Genomic DNA, 21,767 nt, shown 5'->3' with positions numbered 1-21,767 from the left:
CTGTGCAAACAGGTGCAGTCGTGGCTAAGTTGAGATTCCACTTTCTGGCTCTGAAGCGGTGCCACTGGGCCCGACCCCGGGTTCGCTGCCTCCTGTTGGCCACTCGAAGTCTCTTTCCAGTGCTGGCTTCCTTGGCGGCTTCTAACTCCGGGGCCGCAACTTCTTAGCAGGGCGGCGTGCCGCGTGCGCTGGGCATGTGCTGGTCCCAGGTGCCTGGGGAGGGCCAGGCTCTAAGCGGGACTCGGAGGGGGTTCGGTGGGGGCGATCGCGGTTCAGCTAGGGGAGGGGGTTAGGGACAGCGGTGGGAGGGCCAACGCGCGCAGAGAGCCGGAGAGTCGGGCCGTTGCACCCAGGACAAGCTGTCCGCTGCCTGCCCGGGGCCGTGCGCTCGGAGCGGAGGCGCACGCGGGGCCGGTGGCGCGGGGGGCCCAGCAGCCATACACCGGGCCCGGGCTGCCATTAAATGAGCGCGCCGCGGCCAATGGGAGCCGCCGGCGGCGTTGATTTGCATGGCGCGCTGGCGAGTGACGTGGGGAGGGAGTAGATACACTGGGCGCGGGCGGCAGAGCAAGGAGGTGGAGGAGGAGAAGAGGGGGGGAAGCAAGGGCAGGAAGGAGGGGGAAAAGGGGGCGCGGGGGGCGGGGTCACAGCCACACTGCTTCCTGAGCGCGCGCGCGCGGCGGCGGCGATGGCGGCGAACCCGGTGCTCGCCCCCTTCTCCTCTCCCCTCCCGCGCGCTCCGAATGATTAACGATTGGGTTGAAAACCAAGAGGAAGAAAGAATCGCTGTCGGGGGAGGCGGGGGGGGGGGAGATATAGCCCTGGGTCGTGTTTAAATGCGTTCATTGGAGACCCAGCTCCTCCCTTGTCCCTTGTCCCCAGCTAGCCAACTCTGCGCCGGCAGGGAAGGAGAAAGTTGGAGGTAGAGGCCGCACTTTGCTCTCAGCTGGAAAGCAGAATAACTGCGTTGCGGGGGAGATCTTCCGAGGGGGAGCTTAAGCCCAATGCACCACTGCTGGTTTTCAGGCCATGCAGTCTGTCTCACCCCCGGCACGCAGTGCGTTCTCCAAAGCCTGATCTAGCAAAGGCCTTTCCAGATCCCGGATCTGTAATTCGGGTCTCCGTGGATGGAGGTGCAGCCTCTTTTGGGTAAAGCAGGACTCACAGCTTCCTTATTTACCCTGAACTTTCTTTGGGAGGGGAGTGTCTTTTAGTGGATCGGGGTGTTATAGTCAGGTACACTTCCCGACTTACTTTCTCCTCTTGAATTTCTGCGAAGGTCAAAAACATATTCTATCTGGAATCTAATCACTTCATCAGTCAAAAAAGTTTGTTGAAACAGCGAAAGAATTCTTATCAACCCCATTCTTTTCTGGAGCGGTACTCCCAGGACTTGGAATACGGTGTGAACTCGGGATGTGGGAGGGGGATGCTGAAACCCAATTGCAAGGGTGCCTCCTATCAGGTGACAGTGTTGCCCTTTTGTTTTGTTTCTTCCTACGTTGCGGGGGTGGGGGGAAAGCCAGTTCTGGGGTGATCAAGGCATACCACATATGGCTGTAATTCTTGAATCTCAGAGCAAGTATGCTTCCGGGGTGTACAGGAAATTTCCAACCCAACCTCAGCCAACATGGGTTCAGACCGCCATTTCCAAGAGAAAGGTGGGGGTTTTATTTAAAAGCAGAAGTTCTTCAGGCGTCCTGGGGTGGGGTGGGGTGGAAATAGAGGGTGTGTTTTTACTCCTGGGAGAAAGGTGCCTCAGGAGATTGCTGTTGTGCAAGGCAGGCCTTGGAGAATGCTTGCAACAGCCCTGTGTGTAATCCCAAGGCTCTTCTGATGGCAGAGATAACGGATAATAGGAAGAATAAGGATGTCCCAGTGTGTTGGGCGTTGAGCATAAGACAGTTTTTTTTTCTGCTAGCAAAAATATCTGAGGCTGTGAATTCCCTGGCCCCATTGCTTCCTTGCTATGATTATTACATTGGTTTATTTTCTTTTTCTCCCAGGTTGGTTAGAGCACAGTGCAGTAGCAAATCCATCCCTCTGCCAACTGAACTTTGATTTCAGGCCATCCAGTACTTACTAAACTCATCAAATAATACAGAATTATGCTAGAAAGGAAACATCGTTTCACATTTTTATAAACATCCAGGTTTTAAGCTTAGTTTTCAGCTGCTTTCTTAAATCTGCAATCATGTTTATTAAATCTTTTGACCTGTTTCATGAACTACCTGCGAATATCAGTTACATTGTAAATGAACAAAAACCAACAGGAATGTTGTTTAAGAATTTGGTAGGACCATTTTCCTTTGATAATTTAGGAGGCGATGGGTGTGCAGAGAGATCCACTGTGTTAGGAGAAGTCAGCAAGACTGAAATAAAGGAAACACTTTACAAATTATAAACTATATTATCCACTTAGCAATTGAAAGATTTCTTTCCTGTGCTTTTCAATTTAGATTTTAAACTAAATAGCCAAAGACCCCCTGAAAACGCTTTGTATGAATAAAGCTTGGCACATTGTTTTCCATATCAATGGGGCAATTTATTTTACAAACACCCTGCACTCCAGTGAGCCTTGCAGGAATGCTTTATGCTTTGGGGAACTTGGATAGATGACTTTGAAATGGTCTGATTTCTTTCTACCAAGCCTTGAACATTGTTTCAAAATAGGATGTTACCCTTGTTCTCCACAACATCTAAATAGGAGGTAAATGACATCACATTGCATGCAACCATGTTGGTGCTTGCTATTCTGGGTACCACTCTTCGGAAGCCCGGTTTAGTAATAAACTGTTCCCAGCCCAAGCCAATGCAAACCCAGTGGGTGCCACCTGCAGAAGCAGGAAATCAGAGATACAGGTGTAACTTGTCAGTATGGGAAGATTGACAGCAGTCATGCCAGCTAAGCAGTGGTGAGCATGGTGTGCCAGATCTCCTTGTGCCTTCTGTCCTGGATGAGCAGTGACAAACACTGCAACTCCTGTCAGTGACAACTTCTGGAAGCCTCTGGTTCTGGATTCTTCTATGCTCACTTCCCCAAAGGTGCTCTCTCTCTCTCTCTCTCTCTCTCTCTCTCTCTCTCTCTCTCTTTAAATATTTCTGTCTGCTTCCCATCGTCCCCCAGCCAGCTTGGTGGGGCTGCCTCCCAGCTTAATGTCATCCTAAAAACTATATTCTTGATGATATGAAGACTGACTTACTATGTTCAAGTAACACTAGAGAAAGTCCAGAATCCAAGTCAAGGTTTACTTCCACTGTTAATTGACCAATTCTGTTCCTTCAGCAACTCAGAAATTTCACTGTGCCATTGCTCAAAATGCCAAAGACCCACTTAGAATAGTAGCTAAGTTTTTAGTCAACCTGTGGTTATAATCCTCAGAAAATTCAGGTCAATCCATTGCCAGAGGAAATTATGTGTGCCTATATTTGTAAATGAGCATAGGTAAATTATGAAGGTGTGTATATATGGAAATGTTGTGTTTAAGCTTTTGCACAAAAGCCTTGACTTTCAAATAAACCGGAGTCCTGGATTTTAAACACCATGAACTGGAAACCCTGACGTTGAATCACCAGTACTTTCACTCTCTTACACACAACTTTATGCTCATGAGAAATGTTTGTTGCAAAGAGGGCCCTTGTGGACAGAACCCTTTGTCCCCCCCCCCCTTTAAAGGCCAGCTATGATCAGCATTACAAGCTTCGAACAAGTTAAGTTCATGGGGACTGTGCAAGACTAGAAATTATTCCATGGGAGGTCCAGACTATTTGCCCTGGTGACAATCTCCTGGCCATGTTCAGAACAAGACCTTCAAAGGCTGGTGAGCCACTTGGAGGACAGAGGACACGTGGAGGTGCCTCCTGGGAACTCCCAGGGGCAAAGATTTCCAGGCTCTGAAGTACCCTCGAGGGGCTGAAAGAATAGTTGAAGATCTCTAGCTAACCATCAGTTTTTAGGCATGACTGTGGAGCGGCAAAGAGTAACGTTTAGCAGAAGGTGGCGGCAGTAAAGAAAACTCAGGACAGGGAAAGAATACTGCAAGTTGGAAAATGCCTCCGAGGTCAACTCGGCCAACAGGAGGCGCAGATTACCGGCCAAGGGGGAGGAAAGCAAATCCGACAGGAGCATGCTCGGAGGTTGTAGCTCCATCCCGGGACCTGCAAGCAAGAGGTGGAGGGCAACGCGCTGGAGCCCGAAGCCCCTAGGCTTGTCAGTGTGGACCCTGCCCGTGGCGCGGGCCGCGATCGCCGTCTGCTGGTTGCCACCACCTTCTCTGTCCTCGCGGAGGAACCTCCGGCTGTCACCTGTGTGGCAGAGGCGCCCCTCGCCCAGCTATGGCTACCGCAGCGCCACGAGAGGGTTGGCTACCCGCCAGTACAGGGTTTGAGTTTCAGCGCGCACCTCTGACCGGGAGCTCTAGGTGGGGCGCCTTTCCTCTGGGTCATCTCTAAGCCTTCTCAGCCGATCTCCTGGGGCCCAGCCCGAACTAACTTGGGGGGTTCTTCGCAAACAACCAAAGGATCCCAATTACAAAGCTGCGCGGTCTGTTCGTTGTTGCTGATTTGTTTTAAAAGAGGGAAAGGAACAAAATCGAGAAAAGCGGGGAAAGTCGGGTGGGGACAAAGGAAAAGATTCACCCACAAATAAAGAACTTTGGGCGATCCCCACGTCTTTTCCAGCATCCGGCAAAGCCCATCTCCCGAGTCGCTTTCAGCTTGAAAGCAAAGACTCCTCTCCTCTGAATCGCGGCGTCTGAGTTTAGGGAGCCGCCGCAAGAGCGCCTGTGGGAAATGGGTAAATAAAGTCCTCGCGTCTAGGCTGCCAGGCTCCAGTTCCAGCCTTCAGCCTGGCGACCGGCACACACAATCCAGAGCTGCACTGTGTGTACGAGCATGCCTCCTGGCTCTCTGGGTGGAAGCATTCGGAGAATCTCTGGGAGCTTCGAGTAGGGGCTCACCCTGTGAGCAGTACTCACACATATAATTCAAATTTCACAGCTGACCTGCTCTGAAAACCTCAATCAGCTTCTAATTGAAGGGAAAACAAAATATTGCTTCCCTACAGCAGAGCTAACGATTTAATCATTATATCAGACATTATAGCTTTTAATTAGGCTAATGCTGATACTGTATGGAAAGAGATAATTCAACACAGTTCTTGATGAATTCTGTAATTGGGTTAACGGCGGAGCAGTCGGGGGAGAGACGTCAATATTCAAGCTGCGTCTGTAGCCACCAGGTTTATGAATGAAAGAGGGAGGAAAGCCTGGAACCCAAGGGGGCATCGCGTCCTCTCTCCCCAGAGCTGCGGGTGCTGGGGAAAGAAGCAACCAAGATGCCCGCCGCTGGGTGCCAGGCCTTGCGGGTTTGGAACAGAGCGCCCACTTCTGCCGCGTGAAATTTTCTGACAAGAATTTCGCAGGCCTACCTTGCTGGTACACCTGGGCACCAGATGTCCGAATCTATCCACTCAGCCCAAATCCATCCCTACAGGAGGGATGAGCCTCCAGCAGCTAGCTACTATGCCTTTCCATCCAGTGGTCATTGAAAGAGCTAGCGCTGCCCGGTCCCCTACCCATGGCGAGTGCCGGCCAGGCGTCTACAGCACAGCTCCCCTGGCACTAGTACTCGGAAGAGGGCAGTTCTACCCAAGCGGTTCTCTGCCGGCACCCTGGGTGAGCCAGGCTCTGGTAGTATTGCTGCCTGTCGGCACTCCCGTGTCAATGCCAATAGAGAAGGACAAATCTAGTGGGTGCCCAGGCTCGTGCCCAACATCTTGTCCCCCTTGTCCTTGTCTGGGCCCTTGCTTGGCGCTGGACTATAGGAGAAGGTCAGAAATTAGAGGGTGTGGGCCTACTTCCCTTTCTGCAAAAGAACGGGAAAGAAAAACAAAAACAAAACCAAAAAAACCCCAACCCCCCAATACAAAACAAAACAAACAAACAATAACCCAAAAACATTCGCTTGAATTCGCCTTCGTGGAGGAAAATTGTGCCAGGGGCATGGGTGACCCCTCTTCTACCTTCTCATTCTGTCTGCCTGGGCTAGACGCTATTTCAGGGTCAACCTGCCCACTACTTTCCACCCAGCATCTGTCAGATGCGGGATTTTGCTTGGGCTAGGACTTTCCTTTGCCGCCCTCTTTTGCTGTTAGATTTCGACTATACTCAAAATTTGTGCTCAGCCTGACCCTGCTTAGAAGAGGGCTCATGGCGAGCCTAGGGTTTTGAGGAAAGGCGCAGTTGCCTCTGAAATTTGGTTGCGCTTTTCAGAAAAGTCACAGAAGCCGCGTTTTCCAAGGTTTTAACCCAGATGTTTACAGGGTGTGATTTTTTTTTTATGTACTTTAAAATTTTCTGCCGCCATTCTTAAATTTTCTCTTAGTCTTTGGTTTAACTACATCCACACAATATTCTCCTTCAAGATAAATATACTGTATTGTGATTCATCCGTGTCTTATTTTGTCAGCAATTACTGCAAAATTAAATGGGTCACTGTGAAAGTTTCATTTACTCAACCCCCCGTAATTAACAGTTTGAATACACCTTTTTTACATTGTGCAAAAGTTGTAATTTTCCAATGCATGTTGTGTCTTCCCGATAAAGAATGCTGGTTAAGTTAGATGCGATCATGAGATTCAAGCTCTCCTCCCAGTGAAGGGGTGCTGGGCTTTTCCCTAAAGCCATAGAAAGCTTCTGCACAAGAAGGAACTTCTCTGAATGCTGGAACTTCATGGCTGCTCAAATCAAAATTTGCAGAGCTTAAACTCTGATTAAGGGACATTCCCAAAGAAATCTTTAACACCAAAATTCTTGGGCTGAGCAGACAAGCGTGCAGTCCATGCTGCCTGGAGAGTGGAGGGCAAGGTGAACTGTGACATATTAGGGGGTGGTAATGGTAACTGTTCCATCTGAAATCATGTTTCAGCTCTGTACGGTGGCCATCAAGCCCAAAGGTGTTTATGACCAGGGCTGTGTGCAAGAAAGCCACACTTGGAATATGCAAGTGTGGCTTTCTCACATTCTCTCTCATTAGCCCCCCAAATAGAAAAGGTACCCCTCACAAGAGGAGACAAGTCATAAGGAATTTCTATATGAAGAGGAATAAAGTGAAATCAGAGATGCTTTCCCCCCTTTACAGGCCATGCCAGTTATTGCAAATTAGATTAGCTACAGAGGCTGCAATATAAACATGGCACGAGGCTCGCGTCAGTGAAAGCCCATCCGCTCCAATCTTGCCTTTCATCGGAGCGGCTCACATAAATCACATCTTGTCCTTTCATACACTTTTCAGTGAGATTAAAACATCACTCTGACACAATTTCAAGCCCTTTCAGTCATGCGCCCTGCTTTACTTCAGAAAGTAGCGAACTGGGAAAGTAGGTCTGCGACTATCTCAGGCCGTGGGAAGGGCTTTGCTGCCCTGTGAGGGGCTAATGGAGGACCCCTTTGCCCCATCTGAATGCCATTCATCTTCCCTTGCAAAGATACAAACCAGCTGGTTCACCAGCAGAAATCAGATTTCCCTGGGGTTGGAGAGAGAAGGCCCGTTGACCAACTGCTGTGCACAGGAGCCTTTTGGGGTAGGACAGGAGGGTTGGAGGAAGATCGTAGCCCACCACCTTCCAGGGCTCAGATGCCCTTTAGGACTCTAGACCTTTTGGGGAAGGAAGTTCAAAGCTGGGGGAACAGCATGTAGGGTTTTAGGTGGCCTTTGAGTCCTAACTCTTAACTTAGGAGTGAAGGGGAAAGGGGTGAGGTTTCTATAAAATTGGCTAAGGGCTGGAGTCAGCACCCCCTCACTGTCCCCCAGAAAAGCCCTATCTCTCCCTCAGGGACTGGCTATTCCTAGGTCAGGTACCAACTCTGGATTTCAGAAGGACAAAGAATCCTAGCAGGCAGCAGGAGAGGAGTGTTTGAACCCCAACTATTTTGGACCTTTAAAGTGATCTAAAATTGTGTCTGTAACACAGAATGCACAGGCATATCTTATGGAGTACAGACTGGACATGCCCCGCCCCCATTCCTACAGTTGATCATCTGCTGTTCTCTCTCTAGACCCCTGCGGGGTTTGGCTCGTTGCTGGGCGGGGGGGGGGGGAGAAAGTGAGGTGGGAAACCCAGTAGGCCACCTGGGGGCTTCTTGCGGGACGCTACTTTCTTCCACCTCAGTCTCCTTTCCAGCCCCAAGCTTTAAGTTCCAAGCTTTGGCTCCAACTCTTTAGTGGGGCCCAGCAGGAAGCCACCTGGTGACTTTCTGTTTAACTTCTCTGGGCACCTGAACATCCCCTCCCTCCCCGTGGCAAGCAGGTCCTTGTTCAGGTAGAGCCACACAGCCTGCCTGGCTCTACCCAAAGCCTGGTAGGCAAGGAAATCTGGCAAAGCAAGGGAGAGAGGGGTGCTTTCACTTTCCTCTTTTCTAAGGATCCTGAACTTATCCTCAGGCATATTCACAGCCCAATTCGACAGGGCCTGTGGCTGATCCGTTGCCGGTGTTTCCCACTCCGCTACCAGCGGCATCCATCTCCGGGCTTCTGGAGATAAAAAGAGCAGGACTCTTCATCTCCAGCCCAAGCCACTGAGGAGGCGGGTGCTTCCCCAGGTTCCTCTGAACCTGCGAGGGTGTCATGAATGCAGCTCCCTTCCAACGCCAGTTTTTCACAAAGGCGCATCTAGAAAGCTGGGCCCCTCCGCACTGCAGGAAATCAATGGCACAAAGCGGGCTTTTAATGGGTTAATTGACTGGAGGCCTCTATCGCGTTCAAACACCTGTTTCCTGCCAGTGGAGGCGGCCTGTCTGGTCTCTGCCTAGGTCGTTGCTGCTGGGTCTGCCCCCTCCTCCCCTGCCGTGTTCATCAACTCTAGGCCACACCGGAAAACCCATTTCACTTCTGAAAGTTGCGGTATACTTTCACCCCCTGGCTACTCGAACCTAGTAAAGAGGCGGCAGATGAGGGTAGTTAACTAGGACCTGGATATTTCTGAGTGCGCACAAGTTTAATCCAAAACCAACGCCGGCGACTTTCGCTTGACGAGGGAGGATGCCACTACCCAGGCCGGGCCTCTGGGTCAGGATTACCCGCCCCCCACCTCAGCTGTGCGTTCTCTGGGTCGCTCTCCAGGATTGGGCAGGCACCCGGTCCAAAGGTACTCTCTGCGTGTCGAGGGCTCCCGGATGATTAATTTTTTTTTGGTAGCAAAATTAATACAGTCAAGTCTGTCGGTCAGTCAAAGTTAAATTGATTCTTTGCCCGAAACACCTCACTAAGTGGCACGCGCTTCAACATGTTAATTTTTAGAAGGTTATTTCAACCCATGGGTTAAGTTCTTGGCGCGGCCTAGAGTGGTGGCAGACATCCCGCAGCCTGGCCATGCCAGGGCTGGGGCGGGGCAGAGGCAGATGACCCCCACGAGAAGGGCCACCCCCCCCACTAAATCTTGCCCCCAAGGCCACTGGCTGGACCTCCCTCCACCTCCGATCCTAGACATGGCGTTGGCCGATCCAAAAGGCTGACGACCAGTGAAGGAGTGAATACACATATAAGAAAATGACCAGTAGACCCCAGAGTCCACTTGCGAACGTCACTGCCTTATCGGGCCGCTCCCCCATTGAGGCCAGAAACCTGCGAGCCCCCCTCCCCCAACATCCTGGTGGAAAGTGCCTGCGGAGACCCGCGCCCCCTGCCCGCGCCTCTCCCGCCACCGGTCCCCGCCCGGCTGGTGAAGTCCCCGCGCGAGTTCGAGACACACTTACAGTTAGTTCTTCCTGCAGCCCGGCGGGCCCGCACCGCTTGGCTGGCCTCTACCTCCACAGCCCTGTCTGGTCGCCGGCCGCGGGGGACCTGGGCGCCCCGCAGGCCAAGCGCACGCGCTGAAGCCCGAGGACCCCGGCCCGGCCAGGCTCCTGGCGGCTACGGCGCCCGCGCCACGCGCACGCACACTCACACGCTCACCCCCGCTCGCACACTTGCTAGCACAAGCTCCTCCGCTCCTCGGCACACACACTTGCAGACGCACACACTGCAGGCTAGAGAGACAAGAAAATGAAATTTATTATTGATAGAAAAGACTCGCAAGACAATTTCAGGTTATTGTTTCTCTCTGGAAAAGGGGGATCCCGCCACATAATGAAGCGCCTTTTGTGTGGCACTGAACAATACCAAACAAGCATTCTAATAAATAGCCGCGTTTTTGTTCCTGCTCGGCAGTGAATAGAAGGGAGCCGTTGCTTCCCCAGCAGCTGGGACGCCGAGCCGAGCGGGGAGGTGGAGCCGCCACTCGCCCTCTTCTAGCCGCTCCCCAGCCGGGTCCCCGCAGCTCCCCATTCGCCCTCGCCCGCCTCCCCGCCCGCCCGCAGAGGTTCCGGACCCTGAGGCCGCGGGGACCCCGTACCCTCCCCCAGCGGCGATCGCCACCCCCGCCCGTCTTCAGCTGTCACTTGTGGCATCCCACGGGCGGCGACTTTCACCTGGAGCTGCCCTCCCGGCTTTCCCTACCTCTCGTGGTGGGGGACGCCCCCGCCCGCACTTCTGAGTCAGCGCGGTCATTGCGCTGGATTTGAACAGTGCACCCCCTCCGCCCCCTCCGCTTCCTCGCCGTGGGCTCCCTCGGCTCTGCTCCCGGCTGGAGCTTTGTTGTCTCACTGAGGGGATACCTTGGCCGTGGGCGCCGCGCCAGGCCTCCCCCTGAGAGGGAGGGCACCCCCCTACTCCTCAATATCCCCCTCCCTCCAGTGCTCCCTCTATCAAGGGGAGCAAGAGAACCAAAGGCGGTGTCGAAGGATTAGTGTGTGGACACAAAGCTCTCCAGGTTGAAAAAGAAAAAAAAAGTCCCCGGGACTGGGGTCCCGGAGAGCTTGGCGGAAGGGAGCCGGGCGGGAGGCCAGCGAGTTTGCAGCCTGGTACTCCACCCCCCCCCCGCCCCCAACACGCCGTCACTCCCTCTCCTGATGGAACCTTGTACCCGGCCTTTGCTGCCAGGCTGAAGCTGCCCATCAGCCCACCCCGAAGTACGGTGTTGGTATTGCTGCCCCGGGGCGTAGCACATGAGAGAACCCGAGAAGGCGCTTGATTACAAGCCGCTCAAGTCTCGCTTCCAGTTAGTTTCTGTCTGCTCCTCCGTCTCCCTTTCCTCTTAGGTCCCCAACTGTGGGACCATGTCAGCATTTTGGACTTAAGACGCACACCCTCTACCTAGGAAGTGTTTCAAAAGGGATGACCCCAAGTTCTGCCCAAAGGATTTACAATTCTCTCACAACCTAAGGAGAGATGTTACTCATATTAAAAAGAAATATACAAACACCGCACACGTCAAGCGTTTGCTCACCCCATGGGGTGCTGTGGGTGTGGACTTATCTGAAGCTCTCTTGTGGACAAACATAAGCCTCTTCCCTCCCCCATTGCTGGCAGCGGAGGCTTTCAGCAGATACCGCGACTGGCTCTAATCTCAGAGACAAAAGCCCACATGATTTCCCTCCATGGATCTTAATCTCGGCAAGCATTTTGTCATTTGTAAATTATTTCTTAATCGGACTGAGAAATTTCGAAGCAAAGTACAGGACATAGTGTGCTGGATTTCACAGATCGACATGTTGTCTAGGAATACTTTCTCCAGTAGCAAGGCTTCCCCCCAAAAAGACAGGTTGGTCTGAGAGACGGGGGAATAAAACCCGTGGAGTTCCTTGGGGACTCTCCCTTGTTTTTTTTTCAATCCACTTTTGAGAAACCGCTTTCCCTTGGTGTTTAAAGTAATTTAACTCAGTTATTCCAAATGTCCCCAAAACCAGGGAGAGGGGAGAGGGAGTTTGGAGATATATATATATATATATATATATATATATATATATATATATATATATAAAATCCGGGTTTGTGTAGGAATCTGGGGGCAGGAAATTCGGAGAGTCTTTGGAGCTGGAGTCATTCCAGCAGACACGGGAAGCTCTTTCCTTTTGTATGGAAAATGGAAACATTTTGGGATCCAGATTTAAAACTTTGACTTATATTTTACATGTTAAATCACTGAAAGATTGGGTACAACAGTGCATAACGCCTCAGAACCTGCAAATATTTGAATGGTTTTTGTAAGCGGAGCAGCTGCCAGTCAGCTGGCTTTGACAGGCTGCCACCGTTTTGTCATTTAATAGTGGGTGTTAGCCTAAGTGCAAAACACTCTGGCAAACAGATGTCAAACCCGTATCAATGGGGGTTGTGAAGTGGAGTTTAACCCACATCACAGGGAGCTCGTGTGCACGCGGGTCCTCATTGTAGAGAAGACACGGGATCCTTCAAGTCACAGTCTGGTCTTAGGCAACGGACATATAACCTTGGGACGGGAGAAGCCTGGGGTTAGCCACTTTTCCAGGTTGTGAGGGTGGTCAGGTATTATACTTCTCATTGGCTTTGCTATGCAGTCCCCAACTCTGGTACTGCTGGCCGCTCTTTGCGAATCCTGGACACTTCAGAGATCGCGGTGCACAAGCGCTTTTTTTTTTTTTTTTTTTTTTTTTTTTGGACGCTGCAGCAAGCCTTCCTGGGCTTTGGGTGGGGGGGTGGAGAATGGGGCTGCAGAAATCTCAAAGAGGCCTGTGATTGAGGCAGAGACTATAGCAGGTCCAAGGCCATCCTAAGTCTGGCTAAGACAGAGCCAGAGCCAAGGAGGCCGGCACTAATGCAGAGTGGTTGCATTAGCATTGTTTTCCTAGCCAGAATTCAGCGTCTGAGGCGGACCTGGCTTTGTCAACTGCTGTGGAAAACAGAAGGAACCAGAAGTCGCTAAGTTCTGGATTCAAGGCAGAGATTCGAAAAACATCTTTGTTCAGGTTTCCAGAGGTTGGCCTGTCTGTTACTGTCACACAAGGATCCTCTCTGAAGGTCTGAAGTTGCCAGCCAGACATAAGGCAGAACTCTTATGTGAGGCTGCATAGAAAAAGCAGCTGGAGGGGAACCCTGTGGCTTTTGTATTTCTCCATTAGGTACTCTAATATATGGACTTGGTTCATGAGTGAGAATGTCTACACTTTTTCTTCCATCAGAAGAGGGTTATTTATTCAGCAGTAAGACCTTGAATCACAAGACTTTGCATCTCCTGAGAAATCTGTCCGATTCAATTCATCTTCTCCTGGTGAAGTCCAGCTTATATACTGGATGTCAGCCACCAGTTTCAGGCCAGGGCCCCAAGCCATGTGACCATGACACAAAATGACTGATAGGTGGAGTTCTATAGTTTTGCCACTTGGCATGCACTGTCTTTTCTTTTGTCCCCCTGTCCTGCAAACTCCTTGTTTGGTTTTGGTTTTTGCACATGGAGTTTGAAGGTGGGAATAAAAAATTTTAGATTGTACCACAAAATGTGGCCTAAGAAAATTTAGAAGGTCTCAGGGCTTCCCTCCAGAAAACTGGCCTGACTATGCTGCACCATCCCGCATGGGAGGTGCTCTAGAAGATGATGGGGCTTCTGGCCAGTTTCCACTTTGCAGTAAGCAGTGACCAGAGCCCTGCCATTGTAACTTTCTGACTCTCAGATCACCTGAGACCCCTCCCTTCTTGTTCTGGGTGAATGACACACAGCTGACACAGGCCCTGCCAGTTCCTTAGATTTCTTTAAGGAACTGCAAGAAAAACATGGCTCTTTCCTCCTTTGCTAAGCATACAGAGTATTAGAGATGCCATGGACCTAGCTTCTTGGTGCCATTGACTTTAATGATGTTTTAATAGAAAAGAAGAGCAGACCTGTATTTATTTGAGACAAGGTTTCTATGTGCTGGAACTCACTCTGCAGTCCATACTGACCTCAAACTCATCCCCCTGCCTCTGCCTCCTGAGGTTAAAAGTGTGCACCATCACTTGAAAAGCAGTTTCTTTGGGTCAACAGGATTAATTAATTCTGAATGTATCCATGGCACATATTTTTACTTTCTGCCTGAGATCTAGATCACATGTCTCCCACAGTATGCTGCTTTCCTGGAATGAGAGGTTGGGACAGGACCCCTTCAGCAGGCATCCCCAATCAGTGCCAGGAGTAAGAACATCTGATCCTGTCCCAGGGCAAAACCAGCCAGGAACAGATCTCCTTCACTAGATACACTTCTTATGCAGGAAGGAGGTGAGTCTTCAGGAGGAGGGGCAGTCACTCCTGTTCAAAGTTGACCTGTGCAGTGAGGATGCTGTGTAAGAGTCATAGGGTTCCAGGGTAAACTGCAGGGTTCGCACCCGGACCAAGGCTGCAGATGACACAGGAAGGATGGAAAGAGTCATCCTTGAAGATGGCTGGACCAATGTGCATCTCTCTCTCTCTCTCTCTCTCTCTCTCTCTCTCTCTCTGTGTGTGTGTGTGTGTGTGTGTGTGTTTGTCTCTGTGTGTGCGTGTGTGTTTATGTGAGTGCACACGAACGCATACTCATGGGGACAAGTATGTATCTCTCCCTTCTTCCTTCCTTTTTTCCTCCCTTCTTTCCTTTCCACTAAGAGCTAATTGCAACCTTCTTTGGGTGTATTTTCTTATCACTCAGAGCCATAGAAAGGATTCTATCCCCTCTGAAGAGTCTTCTCTTGTAAGTTTTATATACATACCACACCATATTTTTAAAGAAAGGATCTCAGGTATTCCAGGATAGCCTCAAACCCAGTATGTGGGCCAGAATGGTCTCAATTTCAATTTTCCTGTCTTCTGCGTCCTCAAATTTGAGACTACAAGTTCTCACCCCCTCCCTGGCTCTCTGCCTGCTATGATTTGCTAGGTATAGCAGCCTTGTGGCCATGTTTACTGATCACTTCATCCGGTCATGAGTTATAAGGAACAAATCTACTAGTTAGTTGAATATCTGTCTTCATATTTTGTTTGTTTGTCTAGACAGGACTCCTGTGTAGGTGCGGCTGTCCTGGAACTTCCTCTGTAGATTAGGCTGGTCCCTAACTCAGAGATCTACCTGCCTCTGTCTCCGGGGTGTTAGGATTAAAGGTGTGCGCCACCACTACCTGGCTATGTCTTCATGTTTTATTGGACACAGGACACAGCTCCTTCCTATTGTTCCCCCTCCTGCTGTCTTAGTTCTCAACCCATATAGCAAATCAGATGCAGTCAGAACCAAACCCAAAGACTGCTGAATAGGGGTGAAACTTGTACCTCCAAACTTGCTATGACTCAGAGCTAGACAGGGCTGGCACTGTACTTTCTTCTAGTTCTAGAATCTTGAAGCAAAGCTTTCTCTACCAGAAGACCTCACCAAAGAGCCAAGCACTGTCAGCATTGAAGAGCTTGAACCCTGTCCAACAGAACGAGTCCTCAGATACAGGCATATTATATGTAATGTGATATAAACAGCACTGTTAACAATATTTATTACATACAGAATTATATACTGTGCTACTTTAAAGGCCTCCTCAATTATTCACTGAATTTCTTTTGGAGACAGGATCTTAAGTTATACTTGAATTCCCCATGTAATCAAAAATAATGCTGAACTCCTGATTTTCTGTCTCTACCTTCCAAGTGCCAGGATTACAGGCATGTACCATTATACCTGGTTCAATTATTAAAATTAATTATTGTGATGGCACACTCATACCACAGTGTGAATGTGGAAGTCAGAGGACAACTCCTGGGAGTTAGTTCTCTCCTTCTATTTTGTGGGTCCTGGGGCTTGAACTCAGGGTGTCAGGGTTGGTGGCAAGTGCCTTTACCCATTGAGCCATCTCACCTGCCCAATTAATTTTTAATTAAAACAAATTCATTAGAAACGTTAAAACAACCACGTGGCATTTCTAATGCTCATTGACTATGCTTGTTATCACTATTGGTGGGAGTGACATTGGTGTGAGAAAGTTTCTTAGTCTCTGAAAGGAGATCACTGAATAGGATCTGCAGTCACAGGAACAGGGGTTGAAACCCTATGGGTGATGACATATTTTTGATAAATAAAGAGATGGTAGAGTGGACATTTGTAAGGCAGTCAGAGCCTGGCTTTGGTCCATGTTTCAGGATTGTGGCTTACTTCTTTAACATCGCTAGTCCTTAGTGTCCTCATCCTAAAGCTGAGACTGGACACTGCAGTGTTGTGTGAAACAAAGGGCTGATCTGATGGAAAACACTGGGCCCTTTTGCTCACAGCACCTCCCTGTGCTCATGTTTTTCATCCACAGCCTGCTCTTCTTTAGCTCTCTGTGTTGAGAAGCAATGGAGAGGGGTGAAACTGGGAACACCCTGCTTCTCTGGGGAGATCCCACAGGCTTGCCCAGGCAGTGTGCTATGGGTGGACTTCCTCCAGGCACTCATAGTGTCTGTCTGCAGTTACTGTACACTCTGGCTGGCTCATGTCTCAATGAGCACGCCAACCTCATGTGAGAGATACCTTTCTTAGAAACTTCTTAAACATGTGCTGCCTATGGTAAAACAGGGACCTGATTACATACTGTCTTATATTCAAACGTTCTTTCTTTCTTTTTGTTTGTTTTAAATAAGAGTGGTTGTATCTTAAAGTTTATACTAAACTTTATTGCTAAAGGCCCATTTCTTTTCATGAATTTATACAAAGAATTTACATGTCTTATTTTTTTCATAGAAACCCCTGATTTGTTTAGTTTCTTGTTTTTTAGACATTCATCCACTCATGCATCTACCCATTTACTACTCTCCCACCCATCCACCCATATATCCACCCATCCATCCATTCATCCATGCACATAACCATCTATTCATCTCCTCACCAATCCATCATCCATCCATCCACTCATGCATCCTCATAGCCACCTATCTACATATCTGTCTACCCATCTGTCCATTTATTCAACAGTCTCTCTACCTATCCATTTACCCATCCATCCATCAACATAGCTTCTATCTATCTATCTGTCTATCTATCATCTTATACATACCATTCACACACATAGCTCTATCTATCTATCGTCTATCTGTCAATCCATCCATCCACCCATCTTCATCCCACCCACTCATCCACCTTATAAATCTTTGTGACCACCTGCTATTTGGCATGTGTCATCCTAGGCCTTGGGATGAAATGGGGGGACTGAGAGCAAGATCGGCCTTAGTCCTTAGAGAATGTGGAGGTGTTTATAGATTCTGGTTTGGTGGAGTCTACTAGATATTTTTCTGTGACAGTTCCTCTTTATGCTTCCTTTTCACATAGTTTCGTGTTTGTTTATGGTGATACCTTTCTTCCCCCCTTTCCATAGACCTATGGACATGTGGCGAAAGTGAAGATTCTTGGGGGAAAACCTTGCTTTTTGCTTTTTTTCCCCCTGGCAGTAAGCCTTTGAGCTGCTGAGGCCTCGGAGTAATGCATCCTGAATCATTGTCCCACTGTATCCACTGGGCTCAGCAATCATAGATATCCCAACAGGACATTTGGCAGGTTACATCACCTTTTCGGGACCTCAACTTTTCAAGTTCAAAAAATGAAACTTCATCACTGGTTGTTCCTAGGTCCATTTTCCCGATCACATATCCAGTGTTTAGGCCTTCAGAGCTCAGTATCTTAATCTGTGTACTGGGTGCAGAAATAGGACAATAGTACAGGAACACACATGTGGAAAAGATCAAGAGTCCCCCATGTGTCAAGTGCTGGTCACCGTGGGAACTGACCCACTTCACCCTGTGCCCATGGTCACTGAATGGCCAGGGCACAGAGGGACACTGCACCCTGTGGGACAAACTCCTCCTGTTACTTGAATTCTACAGCTCTGGCAGAGTACTGGGTATTAGGAACTCAAAGAGTGATTTCATAAAGAAAAAAAAAGTGTAGTTTATACCAAAATGGAATAAACCCTCTTTTGAGCAACAACAATCTGCATAAATGCTTTAAGAAAGCCTATAATTATGATAAAAATGTTGCTCAAAGTTAAAATTATGAAGCAATCAAGATTTATAAACACTCTCTCATCGACTTTTAATCATTCTTTCTTTTTTATATACAAACTGTACACAATATATGGCTGCAATATATCACACTATACATTTTATTTTCAGTAATTTAGCCAAATAAAACGTATGTGATGTGACATTGAGCAGTTAGGTTATATCCATATATGATGATGGACATGTAGCTGTTTCTAGCATGTGCACAGTTATGTTTCCTTCTTGAATTTTACACGGAAAAAGATGCATGCCTTTGCTGTAGCAGAGTCTCTTTAAAAATTCTAATCCACATGGTTCCTTTTAAAACAGTTCTGAGTATGACATGGGTATGAATATTAATTACTTCTTGCCTAAGAGAAAACATTTGAATCACCAATTAATTGAGGATGAAATTGGTCATCATAAACTATATTTGTTTATGCTGAATAAAAATTTCCCATTTTGAGCACCCTGGAAATAAGCAACTAGGTCAGCAGGTAAAGGGTAGACCCAAAACTCGATACTGTATTTGAAACCTTTCCTTCAATAATTTAAAATGTTTAAGCTCAAATTACAGAGTGAAACCTGGGATAAATCTCTCTCTTCTCTCAACCCAGTAACCCCACATACATAGGCAATACACAAATACTCTACCATTGAGGCATGCTCTAATAGACATGTCTTAATACACAAGGATTCCCAATAAGTGAATAATGGCAAGCAGTATCTGGAAGCTGGTATGAGCGATCTTATGCTTTCCCCTCATCCCCTAGACTAGTTTTAATCCTCGACATCAACTCTCTCTGTGTCTCAGCACCCTCTGAGTGCTGGCCAAACACTTCATTCTAGTATCTTCACCTCTCCCCCATGAAAACTAAACACAGCTACATGAAATGGTCTGTGAGAGTACAAGAACTCCTGGTAGGAGAGCAGAGGCCAGAGGTGGGGCTCCACCATCTGGAGATTAGTAGAGGAGGGAAGAACCAGTCAAGGCCCATGGGGTTCGGATTCTTGGAAGGCCAGGTCCTCAGTCTATTTCTATATGCTCGGAAAAGTTTATTTACTTTGGTTCTTGGGATCCAAAGATCTTGGCATCATTTAGAACGGTGATGCACCGGCTAGGATTTTGGCAACCCTGGCTGAATTATATGGGTTCCCAGACTCTATGGTGCTGGGGACATTGTAGTCTGGCTCCTCTTCTCAAGGATGGGATGGCAGATGTAATCAAATCTCTAGCACCTGTCCGGCCGCACGTGTTTTCTCTGTAGATGCTCCCCTCCCACATGCCTCTCCCACCGGAGCCTTCTCCCTCAGCCTGCCCTCTGCCTTGCCACAGATTCTTCTTCATACCTTTAATTTTGCATGGTTTTAGGACTGGTCTTCTCATCTCCCACATCACCTCACTGAAGAGCCATTCTCCCAGGTATCACTGGGGCATTGCCTCTCATCACTGTACACCACTTTAAACAAGCGGTGTCCATTACAGTTCCAGACACAGCTTTATGTTATCGTTGTTCAGCATTTGCTTTTTCCCCTAGACTTCGAGCTTCCTGGGTGGGGAGATCTTGGCATTTGGTTTGTTGTGGACACCCACGGTGTACATGTTGATAGGTAACTAGAAGGAATGAGTAACTGCTGCATTGGAGAGTTTGGCATACATACCTTTAGCTGCAAGGAGCAGTGACAAGTTATGGGAAGCCACAATGCCCCAGCAGAGGATAGCCACCTCCCACACATGATCACTAAAAGTTAGCTTGTGAACTGAGCTGTGCCCTAGATTCTGCCTAGGACAGTCTCTTGTCTGTGGCACAGAAGGCAGAAACCCAGAGTGTCGTAGTTAGGGTTTCCCTTCTTCTCCTTCTTCTTGTTTGTTTTTTCAAGACAGGGTTTCTCTGTGAAACAGTCCTGATTGTCCTGGAACTCATTCTATAGACCAGGTTGCCCTAGAGCTCACAGAGATCCACCTGTCTCTGCCTCCTGAGTGCTGAGATTAAAGGCATGCACCACCACCTGACCTTAGTTAGGGTTTCTGTTGCTCTGAAGAGACACAGTGACCATGGAAAAAACCCTTCTAAGGGAAAATATTTAATTGGGGCTGGCTTACAGTTTCAGAGGTTTATTCAAGTCTCATCATGGCAGCATGCTGGCAGGCATGGTGCTGCAGGAGCCAGGAGTTCTACATCTTGATCCTCAGGAAGCAGGAAGTGAACTGAGACACATTTCCTCCAACAATGACACACCTACTTGAAGAAATCCACGCCTCTTAGTAGTGCTATTTCTTGTGAGCCTAAGGGGGCCAATTACATAGCAGAGAGCAGAGACCATTCAGCCAGAAGCACTAGAAGCCTTCATAGGGTCTTTCTGAGGCTGTGGCTCAGGATGAAGCTTTCTAAGCCAAAGGAAGACTAAGCAAGTCTGGCTGGGAGTTGATACTGAAGTGAAGGGAAATGTCATTCTGTAAATATGTTTCTTTTATTCGTTAATGCATAAAGCCCTGTTAGGCAATAGAACGGCACCATAGGCGGGATTAGGAGACAAGGATGATTCTGGGAGACATAGTAGAGGAGAGTCAAGGTGTAGGGACTTGAGAGGAAGAGGTCAGGACCCTGTCTCTGGTAAGAAAAGACCATGTGGAAACATTTAGATTGATAGAAATGGGTTAATATTTAAGACAGAGCTAACCAATAAGAGACACTAGTAACAGGCCAACAGTTTTTTCCCTAATACAGCATCTCTGTGTGTTATTTGGGGCTGTCTGTCACAGCTGAGGGACCAGGCGGGTGGGAAAGTGCTCGTAACACTGAAGCACAGCAACTGCAGGTTGAACAGGGTGCATTGTCAAGGTCCAAGACTTGCCAGGTTGGATGTTAAGGCTGATGGTGTTGACTAGAAATGCCAGGAAGCCCTTGTAGGGGGTGGGCCCTTCTGTATGGTTGCTGTTGCAAGCCTACAAAGAACACACAGGACATAGGATGGACAGTCAAGTGTGGCCAAGTGGAGGAGTCTGAAACACCTTGAACTTCCACGGAGAAAGCCCTGGCAAACTGTGAAGCCAAGCTCATGGTGGTCACTCGGTGATCAACTGCCTGTTGTCATGGCAGCTGACACTGAGAAGGGGAAGCACATCCATTGAGTTCAGTATTGAGTTCCGATCACCAGACAGGCTGAGACACAGGACATGGTCCATAGTCAGAAAGAGTAAGAGACTGGACCCAGTTATGGGTCAACCAGCTATTCCACTTGGCAAAGACTAGAATGCATCTTTCTAACATCCTCAGGCTAAAAGGAAACTGGAGAATTGACAGGTGGGACAGAGTGTGGATCTCAGTGAAGAAACAGAAATGATTAATGAACCAAGTATAATGTATAGAGCTTCAGTATAACAGGCACCAGGTAGGAAATGTAAGGGCAATTAATTGGAAGATCCCAACAAAAATCATGTAGTCTGAAGAGAGAAAACAAATGAAGAGATATGCATAGAACCTTGAGAACCTACAGATGGTTAAACAACCCAATGTGCACACAGACACAGCTTCATAGAGAAGTATGTGATGATGAGTCACACTGTGTTCTCTTTCTTTCTTAGAAAGACAATGCCTGGTAGTGGAGGCACATGCCTTTAATCCCAGCACTTGGGTGGCAGCGGCAGGAGGATCTCTGTGAGGCCAGCCTGGTCTACAAGAGCTAAAGAGCTAGTTCCAGGACAGTTTCCAAAGCCACAGAGAAACCCTGTACCCTGTCTCTAAAAACAAAAACAAAAAAACAAAAAACAAAAAACAAAACAAAAAACAAAAACAAAAAACAAAAAAACAAACAAACAAAAAAAAAAAAAAAAAAAAAAAAAAAGGAAGGAAGGAAGACAATGGTAAAGGTGTAATGCTTCGTTTGGTGGAAAAGGTAATTTTCAGATCCCCAAGAC

The sequence above is a fragment of the Phodopus roborovskii genome, unplaced genomic scaffold, assembly GCF_943737965.1.
Source record: "Phodopus roborovskii unplaced genomic scaffold, PHOROB, whole genome shotgun sequence".
NCBI lineage: Eukaryota > Metazoa > Chordata > Mammalia > Rodentia > Cricetidae > Phodopus > Phodopus roborovskii.
Note: the sequence above shows the minus strand (reverse complement) of the source record.